A 17,390-nucleotide genomic window follows, 5' to 3' on the forward strand; every position below is an offset into this window, starting at 1 on the left:
ATTCATCCTGCCGATACAGTTACTTTAGATTCTTGAATGTCTTAAGTTAATATATATCTCTAGCTTACATACATTAGTTGTTGTTGTTGTTAAGTGCCGTCGAGAGGGCTTCAAAAAAAGTTTGTGGAAAAAGCAATTAAATGATAATGAAATGTTGTTGTTGTCAGGTGCCATCGAGTCAGAACTGACTCTTAGCAACCCCATGCACAGCAGAACAAAACAATGTCCGATCCTGGGCCAACCTCACTACCGCTGCCACATGGACCTCGCTGTCTTCTGACATCTTAATTTTGCCACACTTGACGCCATCAATGATGCCACCTGGCTGATCCATCTCATTGGGGGTCTTCCTCTTTTTCTCTGACCCTCCATCTTACCCAGCATGACATCCTTCTCCAGCGACTTTTCCCTCCTGACAATATGTCCAAAGTATGAGAGATGAAGCTTAGCCATCCTGGCCTCCAAGAAGCACTCTGGCTGCACTTCTTCCAAAACAGATCTATTGGTTCTTTTGGCAGTCCATGGCACTTTTAGTATTCTCCTCCAACACCGTAACTCAAAGCATCAATTCTTCTACCATCTTCCTTATAATGAAATATCTCATATTAAATAGTGTGATGGAGATGTGCCCTCGAGTCAATTGCAATTCAGAGTGACCCTGGAAGGGGTTTCTCTATGGGAAGAGAAAGCCTCATGTTTCTGCCATGGAACAGCTACTAAATTTGAACTGCTCATCTTGTGGTTACCAGCCCAACTTGTAACCCACTGCACTACCAGAGATCCTTGTTAAACACTGTATCTTATGTCAAATCACATTGTTCTGATTTACTATTGAATGTTTCTTGGAACAGACCAAAGAACAGTAAAAGATGGTATTTTATTAATATATACCAATTACTTTTTTCATGTATTCATTTCAAAGTATTATAATAACGAAGACTCAGAATAACCTAAAAAGGGCAGATGTTTAAAGTTTCCACTTATTACTTTGATTTGTCAAGACAAATTTCATTTAATGTAAGGTCAGACTCACAGTGGTCAGAATCTTATAGTTCCTTATTATAAAGATGCCTAGCTTTATGTTACTAGTGTATTCAACAGGTTGAGAATTTGTGTGTGTGCACGCGTGCATCATACCATTTAAAACCAAGGTGTTCTGAGAGGCATCTTTGGTACGCCTTCTGAAAAATGAGATTCCTTTGGTTTGTTGAAAGGGTCTCCCTTGTTCATCAGTTGGATAAGTTCTAATTTGCTGATATTACTTGTATCTGCAGGAAGACGCTACAATGGGTTCATAGAAATAGATAAAAATCCAAGAGGAAACATACTTGATCACAGAACATGAGCTGAGTGACTGCAGCCCCTAGCTTTAGACAGTCCTTCCTTGCCTTCTTTTTCATGTTCCGTGCCATTAAATGCCATCAAGTTGGTTCTGACTCACAGTAACCTGTACAGGGTTTCCAAGGAGAGACTAGTGGGTTTGGACTGCTGACCTTTGGTTAGCTGTCCAGTGTTGATCCTACAGCGCCACACCAGGGATCCCTTCCTCACCTTAGCGAGGAAGCTATACTCTCTTCTGAAAAAGAACAAATGAATAGCACCTAACAGCCATCCCTAACTAAATAAAAGTCCACTGCTGAGCCTGTGGATTCAATGGGTAGAGTAAGCAGAGCAAGTTAAAGAGCAGCTTAGTCACTACCTACAAAAAAGTACTTTAAACAACCCTGACAACAGCCTAGCTTTTATAACTGCAACTCTTTCAGAGAGAGATGCCTTCTTTCTAAACGAAAACTGTCTTCTAAATAAAATACTGGTGTGTTGTTGTAGGATAAATTGTTGTTGTTATTAGGTACCATTGAGTCGGTACCAACTCACAGCGACCTTATTATGCACAGCAGAATGAAACACTGCCCGGTCCCAGGGCAAATTCATTATTGTTGCCACGCTTGAGCCTACCGATGCTGCCACTTTGCCAATCCATCTTGTTGGGCGTCTTCCTCTTTTTCTCTGACCCTCCACCTTACCAAACATGATATCCTTCTCCAGTGACTGTTCCCTCCTGACAATATATCCAAAGTATGGGAGATGAAGTTTGTCCATCTTGGCCTCTAAGGAGCACTCTGGCTGCACTTCTTCCAAAGTGGATCTATTGGTTCTTTTGGCAGTCCATGGCACTTTCAATATTCTTCTCCAACACCATCAGCTGGACAAGTTCTAATAAGGTCTTCCTTATTCACTGTCCAGCCTTCGTATGCATATAAGGTTATTGAAAATACCTACTTGACTGCAAAGTTAGTTCGAACCACAAGGTCGGCAGTTCAAAATCATCAGACACTCCTCGGATACCCTATACAGGGTTGCTGTGAGTTAGAACTGATGTGACGGCACTTAACAACAACAACCACAAAAATATTTGCTTTCCATACCCTCAAGCCAATCCTCCTTAAGGTTGTCATCAATGTGAGAAGCTGCCTAAGTTTGAAAGACCAAACTGAAAAAAACAGAATGAAAACAGAAAACAGTGGGGCAAAACGTCTTCCAGAGGAAAGGGAAAGCGTAAACCACCATACAATTCTGACTTCTGTACTAGTCTGCTGTTCTCTCATGAAAACAATAAAAGCCAATGTGCTTTTTCCCATCATCTCGAGGGTTTGTTTAAAGCTTACACATTCATACAATGGCTTCCCCTCCCCACCTTTTCCCTCTGGTGGGTAGGACCAGTCAACAGATTGGCAAGTCAGGAGTGCAGGCCACTGCCAGGCTGCCCTGTAAAGCAGTAGTATTTACACTTAGTGAGAGACAGCCAAGTCTCCCACTTGAGCCCCACTTCACTAGCATGGCGGTGGCCTGGTACTGAAGTTAAAGTGATACAGAGGGGGTGTCGTATCAGAGAAGTGACACAGAAGGCTTTCCAGATGCAGTCAGATTCTCTTTCATGAAAAAGCAAGACATGACTGTGTTAGCTGAGCACTTGATGTACGTGCCAAAAATGTTTTCCTTCCACAGATGATGGAACATCTTAGAAGCAAAGTGGTCTTTTGATTTGGATAATTAATGAGTCAGTAGCCCTTCATATAGGACACAACATAGTCCTTGGAACTATCAGTTTATTTAAATTCTGGGTCTACCTACTGTACCCATTTATAGAAAGAACACAGTTCACAGCTATCTTTTGTTAGAAGGAGGCTAGTGGCATGAAGGCTAAGCATTCAGCTGCTCCTGCAAGATGGGAGGTCTTATCCCATGAACTGCTTCATTGGGAAAGAAGACATGGGGATCTGCTCTAAGAAATGCTACACTGCCTTTCAGGGTTGCTAGGAGTCAGAGCTGACTTGTCAGCACAACAACATCTTATGTTCAAGCAGGGATGGCGAACATCTGGCCTGAGTAATTATCTGGTCTGGCCCTGAGCCAAGGCAGCTGCAGTTCCAGCCATCACATTAGGAGTGAGTTAATTAAATGTTTGACCAAATATAGCAGGCTAAATTTTAATTTGATAATTTTGTATGGCCTATGAATGATGTTATAAATTTTGACAGAGAAAAAGGTTCTCCACCCCCATACAGGGTTTGCTGTGAGCTGATACTGACTCGATGGCATTTAACAACAAACCCTGTAAAGGATGAAGCGGTATATCTACTGATTCACTACTTTATTGCTGCATTTATCTGAAACACAACTTTATTACTATACTTTTATCAAAAGGTAAATAATCACTTTCTGGCTGCTATGTTTCACGTGGACCTTCTGTCTAACCTTGTATACGGTTTCTCTGAGCATGTACACCACACAGCAGTGAAAAGGGAAAGCTAAATGTCATTCATGACATCTAAGGTCTCGAGAACTTCATGGGAGGCCTGGAATATGCTTCTGGTCTTAAGTGTATATTATTAAAGAGAAGGTAAGATAACTCCCTAGCAGCTGGGGAAATAATGGCTTTGCAGTGGCCCAGTGCTGAGGTAGGTTCTTCTGGTAGAAAACTTTGTGTCTAACTCAAAAAGGAGTTTCACTGTTTTTGTGCTTCTGGAGCATACATAATTAGTCCTCCGCATGTTAAATCAGAACCATGTGTTTCTCTGCGACGGCTGATGAACTGTTTATCCTCAGTCAGATTTCCTGTTATCGACTTTGCTAACAGCCAATCACGCTGCAATGATGGGCTATGTGTCATGTTGTTTTTTAACAAATGCAAGCAGCTAAACTCAACAGTGAGCTAAAGTAAATGGCGAAAGCATGAACTTTTAAGGTCAATTCATGCCAGAGACCAGAAAATACCAGGCACCTAAGCATCGGCATTCCAACCGGCCCTCACACCGGCAACTGAGCATTAATGCTTCCAGATGTGACAGCAGCCATGAGTGGAAGACATTCAGGCTCTCTGATAAGGGTGGGCACCCGGCAGCCAGCAGGGAGACGGCATTGCTTGATTTATCCTTGCTGTCCACTCAGGCTAGAGGGCAGCCTCTGAGCCATAGACACTTGATGACCCAAGCTGAGGTTTATAAACCCCATCTTCCAGAAGGTGTATTGAGCGTAATCTGTGTATAGAAACACATGCATTCTCTCTCTGGACAAAACTAAAGTTGACCAAGAGCCCAAGAACGTAACTCTAGCTCCAGAATTCAATCAACCATCTCTCTTCTTTTTAAGTGCTTGGCTTCTATGGAGGAAAAAAAAAAAAAAATTGAAGGCAAACCTAATCCTGACCCATTTCAGGAACTTGACTGTTCAGCTTATAGTCATATATGTGTGGAAAAGGAAAAAAAAAAAAAACGGTTTGGCGCCATTGCTGAGCTTAGCATAAGTATGTGTGTGTGTGTGTTGTGTGTGTATGTGTGTGTGAAAGAGAGAGAGAGAGAATATGAGTGGGCGTATGTTAGTATGTCTGACCAAGGCACTTGTTTTTAAAACTCTTCATTTCTGATACATGAAATAAGCAATTTATTGTAAAGTTTTACCTTTTAAATTATTTTCACACTATAATGAAGTCAATCTGCTGTAGGTTAAAGAAGTTGCCAAAATGTCTCTGCTTGGAGATTTCACTCCAACACAGATTTCTCAAATTCCGAGGACACATAAGATACTCAGAACACACTCTCTACCCTACAGACAGCAGGAAGGAAGGCTGATGGTGAGACCAACAGACTACCAACAGGCAATTCTTTCCTCTATTTGAGCACGTACTATAAATCAGGCAGAAGAAAGACGAGACTTTCTGCTCCCGTAAAGATTTACCATCTTGGAAACCCTACCCAGGGTCACTATGAGTCAGCACCAACTCCATGGCACCTCACCACCACCACCACCACCACTAGGTCTCAGGCATGGAATACTGGGGAGACCAGAACAAAGCAGTCGTGAACTTTACTCTCATGGTGTTTTTAGACTTGTGGAAGCAGACAGACCAAGAAAGACAATACTTTAAAATAGTAATGAGTACTATGGGGAAAATAACTCACAGAGAAATGGGGGTTTGCAACTTTAGTAAAGACAGTCAGGGAAGACTTCATGGAGAAGATGGCCTTTGAGCTCAGACCAGCATGAGAAGGAGCAGCTATGCATATATCTAAGGGAACAGGCAGATGCAAAGGTTCTGAGGCAGGACCATTTGGAAAGGCAACCAGGAGGGCTTGATGGAAGAGGATCATCTTGATGGAAGAAGATGTATGGACTGAGACCTGAGGAATGAGTGAAATTTTCTAGTCAGAGGAAAGAGACATGCATTATATTAGGAAGGTCAGGAGGCCCAGGAAGTGGTGGGCATGCTTAGCAACCTTCGTGGCCCAGTTTAGCTTGAGGCTGCTGGGGTGGGGGAAGTGGAGTTGGGTAAGAATATAAGATATTTTAAGAATAGTCTGGAAAGGTGAGTTGGTGATCACGCAGAGATGTGGACCTCACATAGTTTTGGCCAGTAGGGGTTCCTTGTTGATCTCTTTTCAGAGAATCCCAGGGGTGTTTCTGAGGGTTACACAGAAAAATTATTTGGACTGGAAGCTGGCAGGTTCTCAAACAGTAAACCAGATCCTCACTGCCTGATTGACAGTGGTTTGTAACGGGGTAAAGCTGGATAAAGAGACCAAGTATTTGATGCTCAGTTTTGGATTTTGGTATGGGTTAAGAAGTTGTCAAAATATCTGTATTTGGAGATTATGGAAACAGCAAAGAAAATGGCTTTGGAAGGCAAAAAGAAAACCAAAAGAATTTGATGTCTTTTGGAAGTTAGGGAAAAATGATAGCTCAACTTCTCTAGAGACGGAGCTAAGCAACTGTTTTCCATTTTGGCTACAAGACAGTCAAGAGGAAACCATAGCATAAAATACTAAAGATAGTCATAAAAATGGGATTTGAGAGAGTCCTGGTGTGGCGCTGTGGGTTAATGCACCAGACTGCAGAGACATTTGAACTGTAAGGTCGGCAGTTCAAGCTCACCAGCTGCTCCTCGGAAAACCCTATACAGGGTCGCTATGGGTTGGAGCTGACTTGATGGCACCTCACAACAACAACAACAACAACAACAGCTTAACTGAGAGAACTTGCTGGAAACGTTTCTCTGCAGTACTGGGAGATATCTAGAATGTAGTCTGTTCAAAGGCAAAGAGTTGGATCACAAAATCCCATCAATCTGCCTTAGGCCCAAAGGCTGTAACTCCATCTCCTCCTACTAGAGAGGGTTTGTAAGCCTTGAATCCTGTTCACCTAGAACGAGAGCTGATTTGGTACAGGGTAAGCCCTCAAATTTCTACAGAAAGAAACACTGAGGGCGAGGAAAAGGAAAAATAGAAATAGGTCTCACTCTCACGACAGCAGAATACAGCAAAGAATGAAAACACAAAACTGAGTTGTTCAATTTTGTTTTGGGTTTTTCGCTGAATTGCCTTCAAGTGCCAGACCTGGCTGGTGTACAAGTCTCAGCTTCAGGCAAGCTTGCCGCAGGGGAAGTTTCAAAGTGCAATTACCTTCCATGCATAACTTAGTCATAAAACCTAGGGTTTTCCTCATGCAAAATGTGCCTTAACAAGCTTTAAAATCAGTGTCACTGTGTATGGCTGTTACCCACGAAATAAGCGACTGACATTGTGGCCCAAACTCCCCTAACGTGAATGCTAATGAGCTCACACGCATACACCTGGACATCCAACCTGGACACCACACGGGGCAGCATGGTGACTGGCATTTCAAGGAAAGAAGCCAAACAGGACTCCAATCGAGTGGACAGAACTCTCAGCAAACAAATACTTGGCACAAAATCTTCATGAGCGAAAAAGATTCCGTTACAAACTCGTGTGTGGCAGCTTGGGTCCCCTACCCTACTGAATGTCTCAGCATTCCACACAGAGAATATCAGAAGGGTGGGCTGGAAGGATTTCGTAGACCTTAGATGAGCAGGGATGCTGTGGTCTTGGATAATGATCCCAGCCAGTTAGAAGCACAGCTGACACCAGAGGCTGCTTTTTCTGAGCTGTAGGTCAGGTCTTGGGCTTATAGCAACTTAGGGGCAACAAGGGCTAGCTGCAGTAGCCGGCCTCCCAATCATTTCTCTATATCTGAAAGAGGGAACGGCGTAAATCACTGAGCTGTGGAGGAAAGTAGGAATCATTCCTCAACCCTTCACTGGACTGGGGCTAAATTTGATGCTATAAAGAGATGTTTCTCTTTAATGCCACCATTTCCCACTACCTCCAGCAGGGCCGACCTGAACCAAGTCACCATGATCTTTCACTGGGTTACTGCAATGGCCTCCCAATGGGCCCTAGCTCCTGTCCCCTCTTGTCTATTCTCAATACAAACAGCACGAGCCTGAGAGCCCAGTCTGGCCAAGTCACTCTACTATTTATAACCCTCCAGGGCTTTCTGTAAAGGCAAAGTCCTTACAGAAGGTCTCTTGTCATAGGTCATTGTACTTTACCATAAATCAGGCAAATAGTAAATTTTTTAGGGTTTTCATGCCATGTTTGTTGCAGCTACGCAACCGTGCCATTGTAGAATGAAAGCACCCATAGGAAATAGATAAATGAATGAGTATGACTGTATACCAATATACATTTTTTACAATATACATTATTTACAATAAGAGGCACTGGGGCCAGATTTAGCACGTTGGCGACAGTTTGTCCACCACTGTTCTACATAAATGATCCAGCCCCTTGCTCTGCTCACCACCCTCCATTCATTTCATCCAGTTGAAACAACTGGTCACTCGGTTGTTTCTTACACAGGCCAGCACAGTGCCTTTGCATGGCCTCACATCCTCCAAGTCTTTCCTCAGATACTACCTACTCAGTGGGACCTTCCTTGACAACTCTATTTAAAATTACAGGCAGCTCCTGGGTTATGAACTTCTGACTTACCGACAGCTCAAACTTTAATGTTATGTACACATGCTCTCATTTTCAAACTATTGAACCAACCCCTGTTGTTGCTGTTAAGTGCCGTCTAACTGGTTCTGAGTCATAGCGACCCTGTATAGGGTTTCTGTGGAGCAGCTGGTAGGTTTGAACTGCTGACTTTGTGGTTAGGGCTTATCCTACAGTGCCACACCAGGACTCAGAACCAACCCCTACTGGAATCAAATTCTTTATCACACTGATTTTCACTTTATTCATGTAAAATTTTAAGTCACTGAAAAGACTTTGAGCTTTTTCTTGCCCTATAGTAAGGCATGATTTACCTGAGACACCCTTAGGAATGGATCCTGTTAGTAACCTGGGGACTGCCAGTACAATCTTTCCCACTCCTTATATCCCCTGCTTCCTTATTTTTCTCCATATTTATCAGCACTGGACTGTGAACTGCAAGGCTGATCCTCAGAACACACACTCCTCAGAACACACCAGCTGCCCCTCAGAAACCCAATACAGGGCTGCAACAACATACACTGTTGTTGTTGTTGAGTTGGTTCCAACCCATAGTGACCCTATAGGGGTTTTCTGAGGAGCAACTGGTGAGTTTGAATCTCTGATCTTACGGATCAAACCAACTTTACGGTCCAGTGCATTAATCCACAGCACCATACGTGGACTCAAGTAAGATCTAAGAGGGATGAAAATGCTCATTATTTTAGCTGCTTCGTTTCCTGTAGTAACCCAGCTCTTGGCCCTGCATGGTAAAATATTAACACCACCATTTTAGGATGAGGAAATGAAAACCCGGAGAGTTTAAAATTAACCAGCAATAATACTAACGTACAAATGAATCACCTGGGGATCCTGTTAAACTGCAGATTTACATTCAGCAGGTCCAGGTGGAGCCTGAGAAACAGCATTTCAAATTAGCTCCTAGGTGATGCTAATGCTGTTGGACAGCTAAACACCTAGAGACAAGGATGGTCTATGTAGGGACCCATGTAGCCACACGATTAAGGGTGAATATCAACCAAGTTACTCACTCACATGGTCATAAGAAGTGTTTTTCTACCCTTTTCTTTCTATCCTCTCTTTCTGGAATTCCCATTATGTGTATGCTGGAATAGCTACTTATCTCTCACTAGCGTTGCTCACATTTATTCCTTGTTCTTTTTGTTCTTCAGACAGGTTAGCTTCAAATTTACTGATTCTTTCTCCTGCCAGCTCAAATCTGCCCTTGAGCCCCTCTACTGAATTTTTTCCTTTCAGTTAAATTACTTTTCAACTCCAGAATTTCCATCTGATTTTTTTTTTTTTTTATGATTTCAAATGTAACCTTTTTATTGTTTTTGTTTTTACATCTAATTCTTTTTATAATTCCATCTCTTGATTGAAATCTCTATTTCTTGAATTACTGCATCATATTTTCCTTTAATTATTTAAACAGGGTTCCTTTTAGTTACTTAAATATACACCTAAGAGCTGTTTTAAAGAATCTTTTGGTTCAGTACAACATCTGGGTCCCTCAGCGACAGTCTCTATTATTTTTCTGTATTTGCATCACACTTGTTTCTTGGCATGTCACATGAGTCATTTGTTGAAACTGGGCATCTTAAGTAATACATCAACACCAGATTCTGAACCCACATCCTGGGAACAGTAATTACTGTTATTGTTGATACTTTATCTAGTGATCTCCCTGAACTGATTCTGCATAGTCTGTTTCACCTGAAATGCATAACTATTGACACCTCTGCTTGTGTTTCCTCTTGGTTTTTGTTTTAAAGCTTCTTTTCCTAGGAGTTGCCTTTGGGTAAGCATAACATAGTGGTTAATAAATGCCTGGTCACAGGCTGGGCTCTAAAACGCCTAGGTTCAGTAGGATTTCTGACTTATGGATGGATCTGTGTGTAGCATGTGGAATGCATTCAACAATCAGACAGTTTAAAAGTCTGTCCAGCTTTTATTTTCTGTATCCACAAGGCCTCACATTCACTCATTTGATACTCCTGGATTTTTCAGGATGATAATAATAATGTTTTCAGTTGTTGTTATTGTTAGGTGCCATTGAGTAGGTACCAACTCATAGTGACCCTATGTACAACAGAACGAAACACTGCCCGATCCTGGGCCAACCTCACAATTGTTGCCACGCTTGAGCCCATTGATGCTGCCATTTGGCCAATCCATCTCGCTGAGGACTTCCTCTTTTTCTCTGACCCTCCACCTTACCAAACATGATAGCCTTATCCAGACAATATGTCCCTCCTGACAATATGTCTGAAGTAAGAGAATTGAAGTTTGGCCATCCTGGTCTCCTAGGAGCACTCTGGCTACACTTCTTCCAACACAGATCTGGTGGTTCTTTTGGCAGCCCACGTCACTTTCAATATTCTCCTCCAACACCATAACTCAAAAGCATCAATTCTTCTACGGTCTTCTTTATTCACTGTCCAGCTTTCACATCCATACGAGGTTATTGAAAATACCACGGCTTGGGTCAGGTGCACCTTAGTCCTCAAGCTGACATAGTTGCTCTTCAACACTTAGGGGTATTTTTATTCTTACCTTCCAATAAATACTATTCATTTCTTTTTATTCTTAAAACCTCTACCCATTTGACCTAGCCTCAATTGCTTGATAACCAGAATTCAACTAGAGGAAGATTAAAAAGAAAACAATTTTTTATAAAGGAAACAAGGGTAAATCGCTACAATTTGATGCACCTGATCTATATTCATGGCGGCAGTAGCTCAAAATACAAACAGAGAGGGAAGGAGTCTTCAAATCAAGTATCAATGCTATCCCCTCTGTATACAGGGTAGATAGGGACGGGAGACTTAAGACATTGGCTACCTAAAAAATGAGGGGGCGATAAAGGCACGAAGTGACTGGCTTACAAGGTTTCAAATGGGAATTTAGTTTCCGAGTGTGTGGGGTAAGATAGAGTTCCTACTGAATAGTTTTCATTTTTGTCTAGATGGGTCTGGTTAAAAAGAGATGGGGATAAGATTCTTATGGTTCAACAGTGAGTAATTGTTATCATGACCAATTGTGACTGTCACAATTGTAAAGGTAGAACGAAAACAAGGGAGTAGTTAATCTTACAGTGCAGAAACAGAGGACCTAGGACCATCAAGGGAGAAGAGCACAAGCGAATGCAGAACCTTATCCAGAGGAGCAGCGACAGCATAGCTGGGGGCAGAGATGGGGACATGGAGAAGGGGAGCAGCAGAGGACTCTAGATTCATGGGGAAAAAGGGACTAAGAGCTGGAAGCTCTAGTGTCACTGTCCCCCTAATAGACTTGTTTATTCTTTGGCTGAAAATTAAGCCATGTAGTTAATCTAAGTTCAGTTCCAGACCCAAAGGGTGACTAAGGACCATACTGTCAGGGTTTCACCAGTCTTTAACTGATCAATAAGCCTAATCTTTTTTATGATTTTGAGTTATAGTTCATACCCCCCACCTCCTTCTAGGACCTTCTAGTGTGATCCCTTTCTGAGCAGTTGACACTAGTAGCTGGGCACCATCTAGTTCTTCTGGTCTCAGGGTCATGGAGACTGATGTTAATATGGTCCATTAGCTCACTGGGCTGTTTTTATACATCTTTGATTTTCATCACTTTTCTCTCCTCTGGACGGTAAAAGACCAAGAGTTGCACCTTTTATGTTACGTCTGCCCATGAGCTTTTAAGATCCTAGTCACTACTAATCAAAGTAGGATTTAGGACACTGTCTCTGTGGAGTATGTAGAACAGGGTTTTCAGAAGCATATCACTAGGTCTGCCTTCTGAGGCATCTCTGGGTGAATTTAGAATGCCTACCTTTTGGCTGCTAGTCGAGCAGTTATTTGTTTGTACCACCCAAGGATTCTTTGATTGTTTGTATGTGTATGTGTATATATTGTTAAGGAGTCCTAGTGCAAAGTCAGAAGTTCAAACCCACCAGCTTCTCTGTGGGAGAAAAATGAGTGTACTTCCATAAAGATTTATAGCCTCAGAAATCCTCGAGCGCAGTTCTGCCCTATGGGGTCACAGTGATTTATTATCAACCCGATGGCAGTGGCTTATATATATTGTTGTATGCCAGCTAGCCAATTCCAATTTATAGTGACCGTATAAGACAAAATAGAACTGCCCCATAGGGTTCCCTAGGCTGGAATCCTGGTGGCGCAGTGCTCAGCTACTAACTGAAAGGTCAGCAGTTCAAACTGGCCAGCTGCATGTTGGGTAGTCTGCTTTCATAAAGATCTATAGCCTTGTAAACCCTATGAAGATTATACTATAGTCTATAGGGTTTCTGGAGTCCTGGGGTGGCACTGTGAGTTAATGAACCAGACTGCAAAAGCTGTTTGAGTTGCAAGGTCAGCAGTTCAAGTTCACCAGCTGCTCCTTGGAAACCCTATACAGGGTCACTATGGGTTGGAACCGACTCGATGGCACTTAACAACAACATAGGGTTTCTACAAGTTGAACTCAACTGGACAGCAGTAGGTTTGGGTTAATCTTTGAGAGAGGAAATCACCAGGACTTTACTTCCATGAAGCTTAACCAACATGTAGACACATACGAACAAGTGGGCTTCAAAAAGTTCATGGGAAAATTCCATTATCTTTTAGTCCCACTTTTCCACAAATTTTAAAAATCTGCACGTGAGTTTGTGTATGCATGTGTGAAACTAGATTTGTGAAAGCCAGAACCAGTGTAATGTGGAAACCAGTCAGAGAAGGAAAATTCAACTGTTTTCCACTAAGAAGAGCAATATGAAAAGAGGTAAGGATGGTAGCCTGTCAAAGGTCAAAAAGTTGTGAGACCCAGAAAAACAAGGCAGTTCCATTGAGTTCTGGCTCTCACAGTCTTCACTGTCTGTCCATTCTGGGACACAAGCCATAGATCACAGCTTTCATTTTGATGATCGATATGTTAAATTACAAATCTCTACTTAATTCTGTTATCCATCTTTCAGAAGACAGCAATCTTATTTAGTCCAAAATATTCTTGTTTGTCTTCTCATCCCACTCTCTAGCATTAGTTCTTCAGATAGTAGTTGGTGTCCCTCTGTCCTGGTGTTGCCACTCATTTGATGAGTGAATCCTGGTGGTCTGGCTTGTCATCTGTTTGTTACATTGACTGAGCTTGCCTCTGGTGATTGGGGAGTGGGCAGCATTACCATAAGGGTAGGAACCACATCAGCCTTGGAGTCAGACAGACCTAGCTATAATCCTAGCTCTATTATTTATGTTATGCGAAGTTGAATATCCTAGTAGAGACTGGTATAAGTATTAATGTAATTATCCGAATGATCCCCGACGGCAAAGTCATTTTTGTGTCTTCTTGGAAAATCATCCTGCATCTCCACCTTATCTGCAAATCAGATCAGTTCCTTAGAATCACAACCCAAAAGCAAGAACACAGCCAACCAGAGAAGTAAACATTTGCAGATAGTTTTTCAGGAGGTAGAAAGAATGCGATGGCATTCATTCAGGTCTCTTCTGGGTTAATAATGCAGTGGGTTACAATCTGAGTCGCTACCTTAGACCATTGACAAAATGGTACCACTTACCACCATAGGTGGGTAAGTCTTTGAGTCTTGGTTCCTAACCTGGGATAATGACCTTACCTACTTGAGACCACATGAACAAGGCTGTTAATCTTTTAAAACAAGAGTAGGCATTCAATAAATGATATTAATTTTTGTCAATCACAAGAAATTTCTTCGTTCTTTGTTTTTTGATTATAAAGGATTCATTTGATGGCCCCGAACACGTTTCTCATTACTAAGATTCCCTAGGTCATCCTTGCGTAAAACAATTCAGTCCTCTATTTCTGCACGAATCAATTTAAGATTCCTTTGTGGTCACTGACATACGTAACTCCTTCCTAGGGATACAGACATCCTTATCACACATTAATTAAAATTCTCATATGATAGAAATTAAATAATAAACAATCCTGTCTACTGTGTATGTGTGAAACAGAAAGGAAGAAAGAATGAGAGAGAAGAGTTGTATAATTTACTAAAATATAAATCTTAGCACCAACTTGGAATAACCTAGTGGATACGGATATAAACATCACATTAATATAAATATCCTAAAGCTACCGCAGTCTCTATGGCACAATCAGTTAGCGTGTTTGGCCTTTAACCAAAATGTTGGTGGTTCAAGTCCACTCAGGGATGTTGCTTTTTTGCAGTCCTGGTGTGGCATTCTAGGATAAGCACTGGACCATAATGTCAGTTTGAACTGCACAGTCAGCAGTTCAAATGCACCAGTCATTTGTTGGAAACCCTATAGACTCGCTATGTGTTGGAACCAAGTCGAGTGCACTTAACAACAACAATAACAATGACACCTGATGGTAAAGTCATTTGTGTGTCTCCTTGGATAATCATCCCACATCTCCACCTTGTTTTACTACCTGGGAATTAGACCAAGTTTTTAGAATCACTACACAAAGGAAAGACAGAGCAAGCCAGAAACATAAACACTTTCAGATGGCTTTGCAGGAGGACGAAAGAATGTGATGGCATTCATTCAGGTTTCTTCTGGATTAGCAGTGTTGTACTTGAAAGACCCAGTACCTTCACCTACAGATAAGTTCCAGCTTTTCACTCTTTTTTTAAGCTCTTACATATTAACAAGAGCTTTCCCTTCCAACTTAAGAAAGCTGCTCACACAAACAGGTGAAGCTGGAGGTCTGGGACAAACTTCCCATCCCTTCTTCCCACACATTGGGAGCAAATCTTACTTTGGGGTGGGACCACCATCCAAATTTAAATGATCTTCCCGTCATGAGCCATAAAACTTGTGACAGGCATGTCACTCAGTTCTCTCTGAGACCTGTGCTTAGAGCCTCTGCTGAGATAGCCCATCTCTGTAGGAGGCCTACAACATAGTGAAGCAGTTACACTGTTCAGGCTAGGTCCCATCAAGCAGTGAGAAAAGATGTATCCTCAGTTCAAACAGGAACCTTTTCTAAGAAGCAAGTGGTCAAGGCTTGCTGCATAAAAGCTGGCTGGTCCACACAAGCCACTGTCCTCTGGAGCAGCCCATGGGTCATTTGCTGACAATACTCATACTGTGTTGCTAGCAGGAGACATGGTCTTCTTCACTCATAACAGTTGGGGAAAATGACAGTGTAGGACCACAGACGCAGGCAAATGATGTGTCTACCTAAGAGGAGAGATTAATTTACCAACTGTCCTAGGAAATGATTGTGATTTAGCACTTATATTGCTAAGGTATTTCTCAGCTATATACTTTGAAGAATGGATGCATTTGATTTACGGTGTTGGTGAAGAATATTCAAAGTACCACAGACCGTCCAAAGAACAAACAAATCTGTTTTGGAAGTACAGTCAGAATGCTCCTTGCAAGTGAGAACAGCAAGACTTCATTTCTCAGACTTCTGACATGTCATCAGGAGGGACCAGTCCCTGGCACAGGCCATCATACTTGGAGAAGTAGAGGTTCAGAGAAAATGAGGACAATCCCTAACGACACAGTGGCCGCTACAATACGGTCAAATACGACAACTGTGAAGATGGTGCAGGTTTTGTTCTGTTGGGTATAGAGATGCTATGAGTTAGAACTGACTTGATAGTATCCAACAACAGAAGCAACGTACTTTGAAGTGGGACTAGAGAACCTCTGCTTATTTGTATGACCATCAGACAGAGTGAATGGAGAAGGAGACCTGCTTTCTACCATGGCAGAGACCATCCCATCACACACTCCTACATAAAGACCATTCCTACAGTCTGGAATGGTTTTCTCTTCACCTGTCTTCCTCGTTAATGCCTATACATCCTCTAAGCTCCAACTGGAAAAGCCTGCTTCATGAAGCATTTCCAGGCACTCCAGGGAAAGCAGACCATTTTCATACCTTTGTGCCATTTCTGGACCTGGGCATGCCTTCATTATTGCATTTGTTAGATGATACAACAATTCTGTCTTAGGAATCTGCCTCCTGCAAGACTGTGACTTTCTAGAGCAGCTGGAAGATTTATTTTTCCTCTCCTAGCCTGATACATGGCAGGTACATGCTCAGCAAGTTTTTGCAAAGTAAACTGAGCATGGTTTATTCTTTGTAATGATTTATTTTAAATGAACTAGAAAGTTTGTCCTTCTTCCCCTTTGTTTCCATTACTCTCGTGGACATTCCAACTTGACTGCCGATGGGCACAGATTTATTCACAACAATTTGTCCACATTTCTGCTGTGCTATGGGAATTCGGGTGTCTCCCATTGGGCTTGGCACAACTCCAAAGGGTAGGAAACCATTGAAATTTATAGTTTTTCTTCAGGCCACTGCTAAGGCTGTTTCTAAAGAAAATATATGCAGAGTAGAGAGGCTCAGGGCAAAGAAGATCATGAACCAAGGCTGAGAACATGAAGTGGTCACACTTCATTAGTATTCCTATCAAAAAACCTGTCTTCTGTAAGCTAAGGCACTCTCCATATAAGCAAAGGCATTTCTTCCAACGTAAGCTAAAACACTGGCGGTCTAGCAACAAAGCTCAAGAAACCTTTCAATAGAGCACAAAAGACTCTTTACCGAAACACGGGAGTCAGGGAGTCAGGTTGGTTCTGCCCAGCAACCCTGTAGCAGCCCGAGAGACTTCTGAATTAATTCGGAACCAAAAGATGAAATACTGTGCTGCAGACCCTGGGGGGTGGTCCAGGGCCCATGAGGCCACATACCCACCCCCAGCATTCTACACAGAAGATGTCCACAGGCAATGAGGACATTATGGTCACTGCTAAAGAGAAACAAGTCTGTAGGTCACACTGGGAGAAGAGGGATGGCAGATGGGCCCTCTGTGACTGTAGCTGACCTCTGGTCTTCAGTTGGTTTTCAAAGGTACAGTTGATGCCTTCTACTCAACAGCCTTTGCTCTTCAACACTTTAAAAAGGTCTTGTGCAGCAGATTTGCCTAATGCAATAGTCATTTGATTTCTTGACTGCTGCTTCCATGAGTGTTGATAGTTGATCCAAGAAGAATGAAGTCCTTGACAACGTCAATCTTTTCTCCGTTGATAAGAA

At 42.2% G+C, this 17,390-nt stretch overlaps 1 protein-coding gene across 1 annotated transcript in view; it reads right to left on the bottom strand.

Moving 5' to 3' along the window:
* The window catches only part of ITGA9 (integrin, alpha 9), a 497,442-nt gene that overhangs the window by 62,845 nt on the left and 417,207 nt on the right, over nucleotides 1-17,390 (bottom strand). The window lies entirely within an intron of this gene.

This window comes from Chrysochloris asiatica, unplaced genomic scaffold (genome assembly GCF_000296735.1).
Source record: "Chrysochloris asiatica unplaced genomic scaffold, ChrAsi1.0 scaffold00127, whole genome shotgun sequence".
NCBI classification, from domain to species: Eukaryota; Metazoa; Chordata; class Mammalia; order Afrosoricida; family Chrysochloridae; genus Chrysochloris; species Chrysochloris asiatica.